Consider the following 12,104-nt stretch of genomic DNA (forward strand, 5'->3'; position numbering starts at 1 on the left):
ACTGCACCCAGTGAATAGATGAGCAGCCGCCTTGACGCCATCATTGCACATCGGGCAGCAGGAGTCGGCAACCGGAATGTTCCTTTTGACCAGTTCCAACCGAGTAGGAAGCCGTTCCATCTCTGCCCTCCACGCGAATACGTTACACTTTAACGGAACCCATCTACACCAATCCCAAATAAAACCTCCTCCTGCACCACTACTAGCATCCAACAGCCTTTTCACGGAGAGAACGCTAAAGTCACCAAACTCGTCGGCCAGCCACCGCCATCTATCCGGAGCTTCCGACAACGCTACATCCCGAAGAATGGTACACAGAGCCGACCATTCAGCCAACTCAACATTACTGGCCGGGGGCGATTTCTACTTCCATAACGCACACGGATTAGTAATCGGCCGGACTAAGCGATCACGAACCTTGCGCCTTTTCTCGATCTCCAACAGAAACAAATTCGGAAATTGGAGCCTAAACGGCACCTCCGACCGCCAGGGATCTATCCAAAAAGTGAACTCCTCCCCATTACCAACCTTCCCTTCCACAAAATGCCAAAAACGATCCTGGTTCTGAAGAGGAGTATTAACAGTCTTGACAATGTTCCCCCATACTGTAACGCCCTAACACGTTTTAATCGAAAAGACGCAGCGAAAATACGTACCATAAAATTTCTTTCATTATTAACATCTTAACTTACTTGAAGTTCATCTTAAGGAGACACTTCTATATTTGAATACATCATTCGAACTCATTACGAAATAGAAACATGAACATTGTTTACTAAATTAGTTATTCAACATTGTACCTGCATCATTCCTCATTCTCAAGGTACACTGTTATTAGCATCAACACTTAATCGTAATAAAAACATACGGGCATACGTACTTACCTACTGGCATACAATTATACATACATACTTGCACCCATATATATATATGTTCCTACCTACCCGCGTATGTACCTTCATACTTTAATACATAATGCTCACGCTCATACATAACTACTTACGTACATACTTACACCGACACCTACATAAACACCTACCTACATACATAACCACATACTTAATTCATTACCCCGCATACTCGCTTACATACCCCGTTCTTATCTGCACATCTTAAACGCCTTCAAAATATCTATCGGGTATGTCTCGGATCTTAAAAATGAGTTTCATACTCATCCGTAACTTACCAAGCCATTTGGTAGGGTTAAGGAACATTATAAAGACTTAACGAGACTTGGAATGGGTTCACGGGGTCCGAGTTCGAAGAAAAACGAAGAAATTACATAAACAATACTTTTACACCTGACCTCCACCGTAAGCTACGGTGGCTACCGTAGCTTACGGTGGCCCCAAATGCTTACGGTAGAAATAAACTGCCTTACGGCAGAGATAAATGCCCAGCATCCACCGTAGCTTACGGTGGCACCGTAAGCTACGGTGGTGCCCAGATCAGCACCCCACTTTCACACTAAAATTCGCATAACTTGCTCGTTTTTGATCCGTTTTACCCGATTCTTTTTCCTACGCGACCGTAATTTAATTCTCCATCACATAGAGTAAAAATCCAATATATGGACTACCTAACTTTATGACTTTTAAGCCTTCGGCTTATTACCCTTTTACCAAATTTTGACCCGTTCATGCATATATCAACATAACTTGTTTCCAATTGTCCGTAAAACCTTTCCCTACATTTTAGACTAAGAATCCTTGCCTCGGGTCCATATTCTTTATGAATTTCATTACCGCTACCTTACTTATACATAAATATTTCAACCCGTTTAGTCCCACAAACTACCTTCAACTATCTATATCATTACTTATCTTAATACTTTCAATTATTCCATACCGTACATAGCTTCCCTCCATTTACAAACAAGAAAGTCCTTATGTATACTAAGAAGTGAGTCGAAAGTCACTTACCTTGTGCATCCGTGCTCGTAACCGCTTCCTTGCCTCATCTTGACCCGCTATCCTTCCATGCTTGGTCCCTGCTTGCGTGGTTCCAATTCTTCATGTCGTCATGCCATAATAACGTTAGTATTCATGCCCATTCAAATCAACACACATTTACCAACTCTTATCAACATTGACTTTCACTAACATGCATATGACATGATTTGTCAACCACATTATTCAGTATCTTCGAAATCCAAATTCATTATCACATATAACACATAATTGGTCTAACACACTTTCCATGATCTCTTGATTCTTATGCTTGTGTCAAAATGCCTAACCATACTATAATCCCTCGGTTGACTTTCAGAAAGTCAACCTTCTAGCATATAACTTCTAACCTTTGAAGAAGCATTCATATTGATATAGTAGAGCATATTAATAACATCACATTAGTTTCATACATAATGTTGTTTGACACATACAACTACAGGATCACCTAGTCGCATTCATAATATACACATAATCAATTTACACATACTTATGCTTTCATGATTCTACACTTTGACAACAATATTGCTAAGTTAGAAAACTTAATGTAATTCATAACATCATCCTTTACTAATATGGTCATATGTTATACATTAAATACACATTCACTTCTTGATCGCAATTAAGTGATTAATACAAACACATGGTGAGCATCGCTCGTTCAAGCACAATGTAAAAACCTCTAATGCATAATCTTGACCAACACATACATTCAACCCGAATTCTTGTACTAGTTCCATCTAAAGCACATTCTTTAAGTTAGTATACTAATAGTTACATCATCATCATACGTCATTCATATATATCAAGCCACTTCCTAAAATCTCACATCCTTGCTTCACTTAGGCATTTCATCATACACTTGGAGTGCATACTACTTCCTAGGCACATGGTACAAGTATTTTATGCACAATATTACTAGTTCATACCAAGATCATCAAATTCCATTAGAGTCATGAAATTTTCATACTATACCCAAATTAACTAACAATTACTCATTACATACAACATCATACATCAATCTTATTGAACATGCATGATTATCCATATCATCATTTTCACTACTACAAGTGGGTTTCATCCAAAATCATCAAATTACTTAGAATTTTGCATAGTTCATGGTCTATATTGTGATTCTAACACATCTACATGATCAATTTCATACAAATTCATGGATTGATCATAACCCACTTCATAGCAAGATCATCAAATCATAAATTACAACTTACCACATGTTTGCTAGGGTTAGATCATCAAGAAAACGAGTTCATGCATCGGACTTGAGCTTAATTTCCCCTTCAATTTGAAGATTTTTCATGAATTAGGGCTTGCACCCCTTTCTCCCTTTCTCCTGATCGTTCATACGCACACACACCTAGTGTGTGTGTGGAGTTTTTGTTTTAATAACTCAAGTTCTCCTTTTTGACAATCTTGGCCCTTAAAGTTTGTTACTTGATCACAATTGTCACTCAAATTACTTCCCTACTTGTTTTACCTAGTTATTTAACTAGGTTTAATAACGTAGTTATTATATTTCATTCTATCGATCATGGTAACATACTAGCAATTTAATAATTCGGGTTTTTAGGGTGTTACAAGTCTACCCCCCTTAAATGAGGTTTCGTCCCCGAAACCTTGCTCACTTTCGTTTGATACTAATCACCTTGTCTTCCAGTTCATCGACACGACCACCAGCCCATCTCATTGGCAATCTTTTATCTTCAAGAACCCGCCCCAGAGCTCTTATTAGTGTCGCTTTCACTAATAATGCTAGCTTCTAACATACTTCTTAACTAATGGTTCATTCATCATTCTAATACTCGTATATCATGTGCCATATATCATTTTGTTCGCTTGCAACAATTCCAACATCCTAATAATAACATTCCTTCCTGTTTATTTCAAATTTCATATTATCTTGTTGACTATGCGATCTAAATTCGTCATTTACACATACATCTCTATGCTTAATTTGATAGGTACATCATAATAATAGGTAACTATCCATTCTTTACTCATATATTATTCACATTACCGACTTCTTTCTAACAAGTCCATACTTTTCATACCATACTTTCACCTACCATCCTCATTTCATTGACCCGATTATAAAAGACTTAATGTCTCCATCTCATCTTTTAAGATTTACATTCTATTCATATACATCATATAACATTCAGTCCTTGTTTTGTTATCACAACAAAACTACTATTTCATAGTCACATGTACACGTTAAATTCCAAAGTTAACGTCATCCTATGTTTCCTATAGTTATTTGTACTATACGTAGCCTTACGTTACCTTCAACTCACCCCATTCATTCTACATTACCATTCCTCTTGTTTCATGCATTACTTAATTTGCATGAGCAAACGTGTCATGCAAGTTCATTGGACGAGAGTCTAACCAATACCCTAAATTTTTCACTCAAAATATTTAAGATTTAGTTCTTAATGACATGGTTTTCTTCTTACGTCGACTATTTAAAAGTCAAACATTCCATTCCATACCATACTTATTCATATATTCATCTTGTAGGTTGTTTTCACATTATTAATTCATATCTATCTGGCATGAGTCAGAACGTTTTACTTACCTCGATTTTATTTCATACTTTAGCGAGTCGTAATTCGGATCGATTCGCTCCTTCATGAGTACTAACCGTACCATGTCAGCTTTCGTTCACTCTTGTAATGAGCTTCCACTCGTGCACAGTCGTTCACCAATTCTATTGGTTTCATCACTTTGAGAGTTCTACCATTTACATCTACAAAATCGGCGGTTAGCATATTTCATTCAAACATTCATTATATTAGGTGATTACCCACCTATAATTCTTTTATATCCTCCGACATACAGGTTATAACACATCCCACATTTTGTCCCATACAAACAATTCTTTATTCTGGTTACTTATTTCGTCAACCTATACAGTTTGACCTTTCGGAAGCAAAAATCGTAATCACATTCCGATCTATATTCACCAATTACCCAATACTAACACACCCTACTCTAGTTGGGCTATAAGCTCCTATCATAGCATAACCTTTATACATACCTGGCGCGAGCCAAATCCATGCCTTGCGTTGACTGTTTCATTCCAGTTTGTGACATTACATGATCATACATTATGTTTACCTACAAATATATGCCTTGACCATTCAAAACATTCCATACCGGGTTCAAATGGCAATCCCCGTTACACCCGCATAACTCATTCGTCCTTTCAACCACCTTGCATACAACGTATTCACATAAATATTTATATAGATAATAGTTTAAAACATAACTTGGGTAATTATCCGCTTTTAACGAATATTTACTTGTTTGGTCCGTAATTACTTACGGATTTAAACCTTTCATTCTATAATTCATTCCCTTCTATGCTTCGAATCCGTCTCGTGGTTTCTAACATAGCATTCATATTGTTCCTTCCTTTATGTTTCGAACCCGTCTCGCGGTTTCGAACGTATCATTCACATTCTTCATTCATTCTATGTTTCGAATCCGTCTCGTGGTTTCTAACACAGCATTCATATCGTTCCTTCCTTTATGTTTCGAACCCGTCTCGCGGTTTCGAACGTATCATTCACATTCTTCATTCCTTCTATGTTTCGAATCCGTCTCGTGGTTTCTAACATAGCATTCATATCGTTCCTTCCTTTATGTTTCGAACCCGTCTCGCGGTTTCGAACGTATCATTCACATTCTTCATTCCTTCTATGTTTCGAATCCGTCTCGTGGTTTCTAACATAGCATTCATATCGTTCCTTCCTTTATGTTTCGAACCCGTCTCGCGGTTTCGAACGTATCATTCACATTCTTCATTCCTTCTATGTTTCGAATCCGTCTCGTGGATTCGAACATATCATTCACATTTTTCCATTACTTCTTTGTTTTGAATCCGTTCTGCGGATTCAATCATATCATTCATACTTTCTCTTTCGTATACAATACTTTCAATTTCTTGAGAGTCTTACATCTTCCATTCACCCTCACGTCCACCTACTCCCTAATTGTAACGGACATACCTGTAACAACTATCACGGTCTCACGAACGTCGTATGTTTCTTGTGTACTGGCCAGGTACACACTCCACATACTAGTTTCGTGTCTTCGTGTAACCGTCACCTTATGTCCGAAGAATTAGTTTTCAGTACGTGTAACCTTTTCAAAACTTCATTACTTTTCCATTCTTATCTTTCATTTAAAATTTTCCTTTCACTAATAGGTTTTACCATTCCGTGTGCTTACATATATTAAATATGCGTACCTGGAACCAAATTATCTTACTATGTGCCTTGGTGTCGGTCCTAGACCACATCCACGAATCATCCTTTCCAAGCATTTGTGCTTACCCTTCACATAACATACTATTAGTTTCCTTTAAAAACATAAATTAATACATACTTACATTCGCTTTCAACTTTAGGCCTTGATCGAGTCTTGGATTGTACGGGTTCCTTGTCACAAGAGCACACAGGTTTGAGTTCAAGTATATACCTCCTTCTACTTGATTTCTCTCAAACCAGGGCTCTGACACCAACTTGTAACGCCCTAACACGTTTTAACCGAAAAGACGCAGCGAAAATACGTACCATAAAATTTCTTTCATTATTAACATCTTAACTTACTTGAAGTTCATCTTAAGGTGACACTTCTATATTTGAATACATCATTCGAACTCATTACGAAATAGAAACATGAACATTGTTTACTAAATTAGTTATTCAAACATTCCCGTACAATCTAACTTGTGACTCGGTCTTCGATCTCCATTCCTCGATGATCCTCCGTGACTCGTACAACCTACACTTGCCATACAAATTCAAACGTTAGTACACATTATGAACGTAACAAGGTTCATACACTTTTACTTTCCATTCCGTTATTCCTTTGCATTTAGGCATGTCCGTCTGAGTATACACTCCCTGGTGAAACTTCAACATTGTACCTGCATCATTCCTCATTCTCAAGGTACACTGTTATTAGCATCAATACTTAATCGTAATAAAAACATACGGGCATACGTACTTACCTACTGGCATACAATTATACATACATACTTGCACCCATATATATATATGTTCCTACCTACCCGCGTATGTACCTTCATACTTTAATACATAATGCTCACGCTCATACATAACTACTTACGTACATACTTACACCGACACCTACATAAACACCTACCTACATACATAACCACATACTTAATTCATTACCCCGCATACTCGCTTACATACCCCGTTCTTATCTGCACATCTTAAACGCCTTCAAAATATCTATCGGGTATGTCTCGGATCTTAAAAATGAGTTTCATACTCATCCGTAACTTACCAAGCCATTTGGTAGGGTTAAGGAACATTATAAAGACTTAACGAGACTTGGAATGGGTTCACGGGGTCCGAGTTCGAAGAAAAACGAAGAAATTACATAAACAATACTTTTACACCTGACCTCCACCGTAAGCTACGGTGGCTACCGTAGCTTACGGTGGCCCCAAATGCTTACGGTAGAAATAAACTGCCTTACGGCAGAGATAAATGCCCAGCATCCACCGTAGCTTACGGTGGCACCGTAAGCTACGGTGGTGCCCAGATCAGCACCCCACTTTCACACTAAAATTCGCATAACTTGCTCGTTTTTGATCCGTTTTACCCGATTCTTTTTCCTACGCGACCGTAATTTAATTCTCCATCACATAGAGTAAAAATCCAATATATGGACTACCTAACTTTATGACTTTTAAGCCTTCGGCTTATTACCCTTTTACCAAATTTTGACCCGTTCATGCATATATCAACATAACTTGTTTCCAATTGTCCGTAAAACCTTTCCCTACATTTTAGACTAAGAATCCTTGCCTCGGGTCCATATTCTTTATGAATTTCATTACCGCTACCTTACTTATACATAAATATTTCAACCCGTTTAGTCCCACAAACTACCTTCAACTATCTATATCATTACTTATCTTAATACTTTCAATTATTCCATACCGTACATAGCTTCCCTCCATTTACAAACAAGAAAGTCCTTATGTATACTAAGAAGTGAGTCGAAAGTCACTTACCTTGTGCATCCGTGCTCGTAACCGCTTCCTTGCCTCATCTTGACCCGCTATCCTTCCATGCTTGGTCTCTGCTTGCGTGGTTCCAATTCTTCATGTCGTCATGCCATAATAACGTTAGTATTCATGCCCATTCAAATCAACACACATTTACCAACTCTTATTAACATTGACTTTCACTAACATGCATATGACATGATTTGTCAACCACATTATTCAGTATCTTCGAAATCCAAATTCATTATCACATATAACACATAATTGGTCTAACACACTTTCCATGATCTCTTGATTCTTATGCTTGTGTCAAAATGCCTAACCATACTATAATCCCTCGGTTGACTTTCAGAAAGTCAACCTTCTAGCATATAACTTCTAACCTTTGAAGAAGCATTCATATTGATATAGTAGAGCATATTAATAACATCACATTCGTTTCATACATAATGTTGTTTGACACATACAACTACAGGATCACCTAGTCGCATTCATAATATACACATAATCAATTTACACATACTTATGCTTTCATGATTCTACACTTTGACAACAATATTGCTAAGTTAGAAAACTTAATGTAATTCATAACATCATCCTTTACTAATATGGTCATATGTTATACATTAAATACACATTCACTTCTTGATCGCAATTAAGTGATTAATACAAACACATGGTGAGCATCGCTCGTTCAAGCACAATGTAAAAACCTCTAATGCATAATCTTGACCAACACATACATTCAACCCGAATTCTTGTACTAGTTCCATCTAAAGCACATTCTTTAAGTTAGTATACTAATAGTTACATCATCATCATACGTCATTCATATATATCAAGCCACTTCCTAAAATCTCACATCCTTGCTTCACTTAGGCATTTCATCATACACTTGGAGTGCATACTACTTCCTAGGCACATGGTACAAGTATTTTATGCACAATATTACTAGTTCATACCAAGATCATCAAATTCCATTAGAGTCATGAAATTTTCATACTATACCCAAATTAACTAACAATTACTCATTACATACAACATCATACATCAATCTTATTGAACATGCATGATTATCCATATCATCATTTTCACTACTACAAGTGGGTTTCATCCAAAATCATCAAATTACTTAGAATTTTGCATAGTTCATGGTCTATATTGTGATTCTAACACATCTACATGATCAATTTCATACAAATTCATGGATTGATCATAACCCACTTCATAGCAAGATCATCAAATCATAAATTACAACTTACCACATGTTTGCTAGGGTTAGATCATAAAGAAAACGAGTTCATGCATCGGACTTGAGCTTAATTTCCCCTTCAATTTGAAGATTTTTCATGAATTAGGGCTTGCACCCCTTTCTCCCTTTCTCCTGATCGTTCATACGCACACACACCTAGTGTGTGTGTGGAGTTTTTGTTTTAATAACTCAAGTTCTCCTTTTTGACAATCTTGGCCCTTAAAGTTTGTTACTTGATCACAATTGTCACTCAAATTACTTCCCTACTTGTTTTACCTAGTTATTTAACTAGGTTTAATAACGTAGTTATTATATTTCATTCTATCGATCATGGTAACATACTAGCAATTTAATAATTCGGGTTTTTGGGGTGTTACACATACTCCTCCAAGAGACACTTTAACTGGTAAGGTACCCCAATTCCTGCAATTTCCGTGAATAGCCGACACCGAATTAACCCACAGGCTACCTTTTTCATTCAAAAACCTCCAAGCCCATTTCATGATCAAAGCGAGATTAATCTGGCCGAGCTTACGAATCCTGAGACCTCCTTTATCAACAGGAGACGCCACTCTATCCCACGACACCCAACTCAACTTCTTATCTAAAGAGGAACCGCCCCAAAGAAACCTTCTCATAATAGACTCAAGATGATTAACCACCCCCACCGGAGCCTTGTACAACGAAAAGTAGCTCGGAAGACTTTCCGAAAAGGATTTTATGAGCGTAATTCTCCCTCCGATAGACAAAACTGAAGCCTTCCAAAGGGAAAGCCTTGACTCGAAGATCTTGATAACCGGCCTCCAATTCGCAATCCTATTCATATTAGCTCCGACACTAATCCTGAGATACTTGAATGGCAAATGATCCTTTTTGCACCCAATCCGCGAAGTCATCAGATCTAAATCAACCTCTGGAATACCGATCCCAAAAATGTTAGACTTCGAGAGATTAATTCTAAGACCCGAACAAATATGAAAACCTCTCAAAATCCTGACAACCTTCAGAATAGCCTCCTCCCCCACTCCCCAATGATTAACGCATCGTCCGCGTACAAAAGATGGGATAACACAGGACCATTATTTGGAAGCTTAACACCCGGAACCTCCCCAATCGCCACTGCTTTCTCAAAACAGCAAGATAGAACCTCCATCACAACCAGAAAAAGAAACGGGGACAACGGATCCCCTTGCCACATACCTTTTTCGCACTGGAAATCAAAAGTTGGGGATCCATTAACTAACACAACAGACCTAGCAGAGGAGAGAATCCCGTGAACCCAATCACACCAAACACTAGGAAATCCCATTTGAAATAAAACTCCCCTAATGAAACCCCAATTAACGTTGTCATAAGCTTTTTCGAAATCCAATTTCAACACAAATGCCTTCTTTTTTCCTTTCCTAAGCCAATCGTTTATAATAAGCGGGCCATTGAGGATAAACTTACCTTTGAGAAAAGCTGATTGGCTCTCGGAAATAACAGACGGAAGGACCTTCTTGAGACGATTAGCCAACACCTTGGATATCACTTTATAAATGGCTCCCACCAAGCTAATCGACCGATACTCATTAAGATTCTTCGCATCTCTCACCTTCGGAATAATCGTAATGAAAGATGAAGCACACCCTCTGCTCACCTCCCGCCTGGAATGGAACTCGTTCAAAACATCAACGAAATCGGATTCAAAAATATCCCAGAAATGCTTAATGAATTTGAAATTCAGCCCGTCCGGCCCGGGAGCCCTATCCCCCCACAATCCGCCACGGCCACCTTTAATTCCTCCAAACTGAAGCTAGCCACCAACCAATCCGCTTCCTGCTGACTAATTTTCTTCAAATTATCACAATTCACCTTAGGACGCGAAACCAGCTCCCCCTTAAACTTATCCCGGAAAAACTGAAAAACGTTCTTCCCTAAACCCACTACACTACCACCCAAATCCTAAACACCCACCCCCAACCCACCCCACCCCCACCCAATTTCAACAGAAATGCCTTCTGTTTTCCTTTCCTAAGCCAATTAATAACTTCGTTTATAATAAGCGGGCCATCGAGGATAAACTTACCTTTGAGAAAAGCTGATTGGCTCTCGGAAATAACAGACGGAAGGACCCTCTTGAGACGATTAGCCAACACCTTGGATATCACTTTATTAATGGCTCCCACCAAGCTAATCGACCGATACTCATTAAGATTCTTCGCATCTCTCACCTTCGGAATAAGCGTAATGAAAGATGAAGCACACCCTCTGCTCACCTCCCGCCTGGAATGGAACTCGTTCAAAACATCAACGAAATCGGATTCAAAAATATCCCAGAAATGCTTAATAAATTTGAAATTCAGCCCGTCCGGCCCGGGAGCCCTATCCCCCCACAATCCGCCACGGCCACCTTTAATTCCTCCAAACTGAAGCTAGCCACCAACCAATCCGCTTCCTGCTGACTAATTTTCTTTAAATTATCACAATTGACCTTAGGACGCGAAACCAGCTCCCCTTAAACTTATCCCGGAAAAACTGAAAAACGTTCTTCCCTAAACCCACTACACTACCACCCAAATCCTAAACACCCACCCCCAACCCACCCCACCCCCACCCAATTTCAACAGAGATGCCTTCTTTTTTCCTCCCTAAACCCACTACACTACCACCCAAATCCTAAACACCCCCACCCACCCCACCCCCACCCAAAAACCTAACCCCCCCCCTCACGCCCCTCAAAAACCTAAAAAAATCCTAAACATTTTTTTTGGGGGTTGGGTGATGGGGGTGGGGGTGGGGTGGGGGTGGGGAGGTTTAGGTTTTTTGGTGGTGGGTGTTTTTTTTTTTTTGG

Source organism: Helianthus annuus, chromosome 5, assembly GCF_002127325.2.
Source record: "Helianthus annuus cultivar XRQ/B chromosome 5, HanXRQr2.0-SUNRISE, whole genome shotgun sequence".
Taxonomy (NCBI): Eukaryota; Viridiplantae; Streptophyta; class Magnoliopsida; order Asterales; family Asteraceae; genus Helianthus; species Helianthus annuus.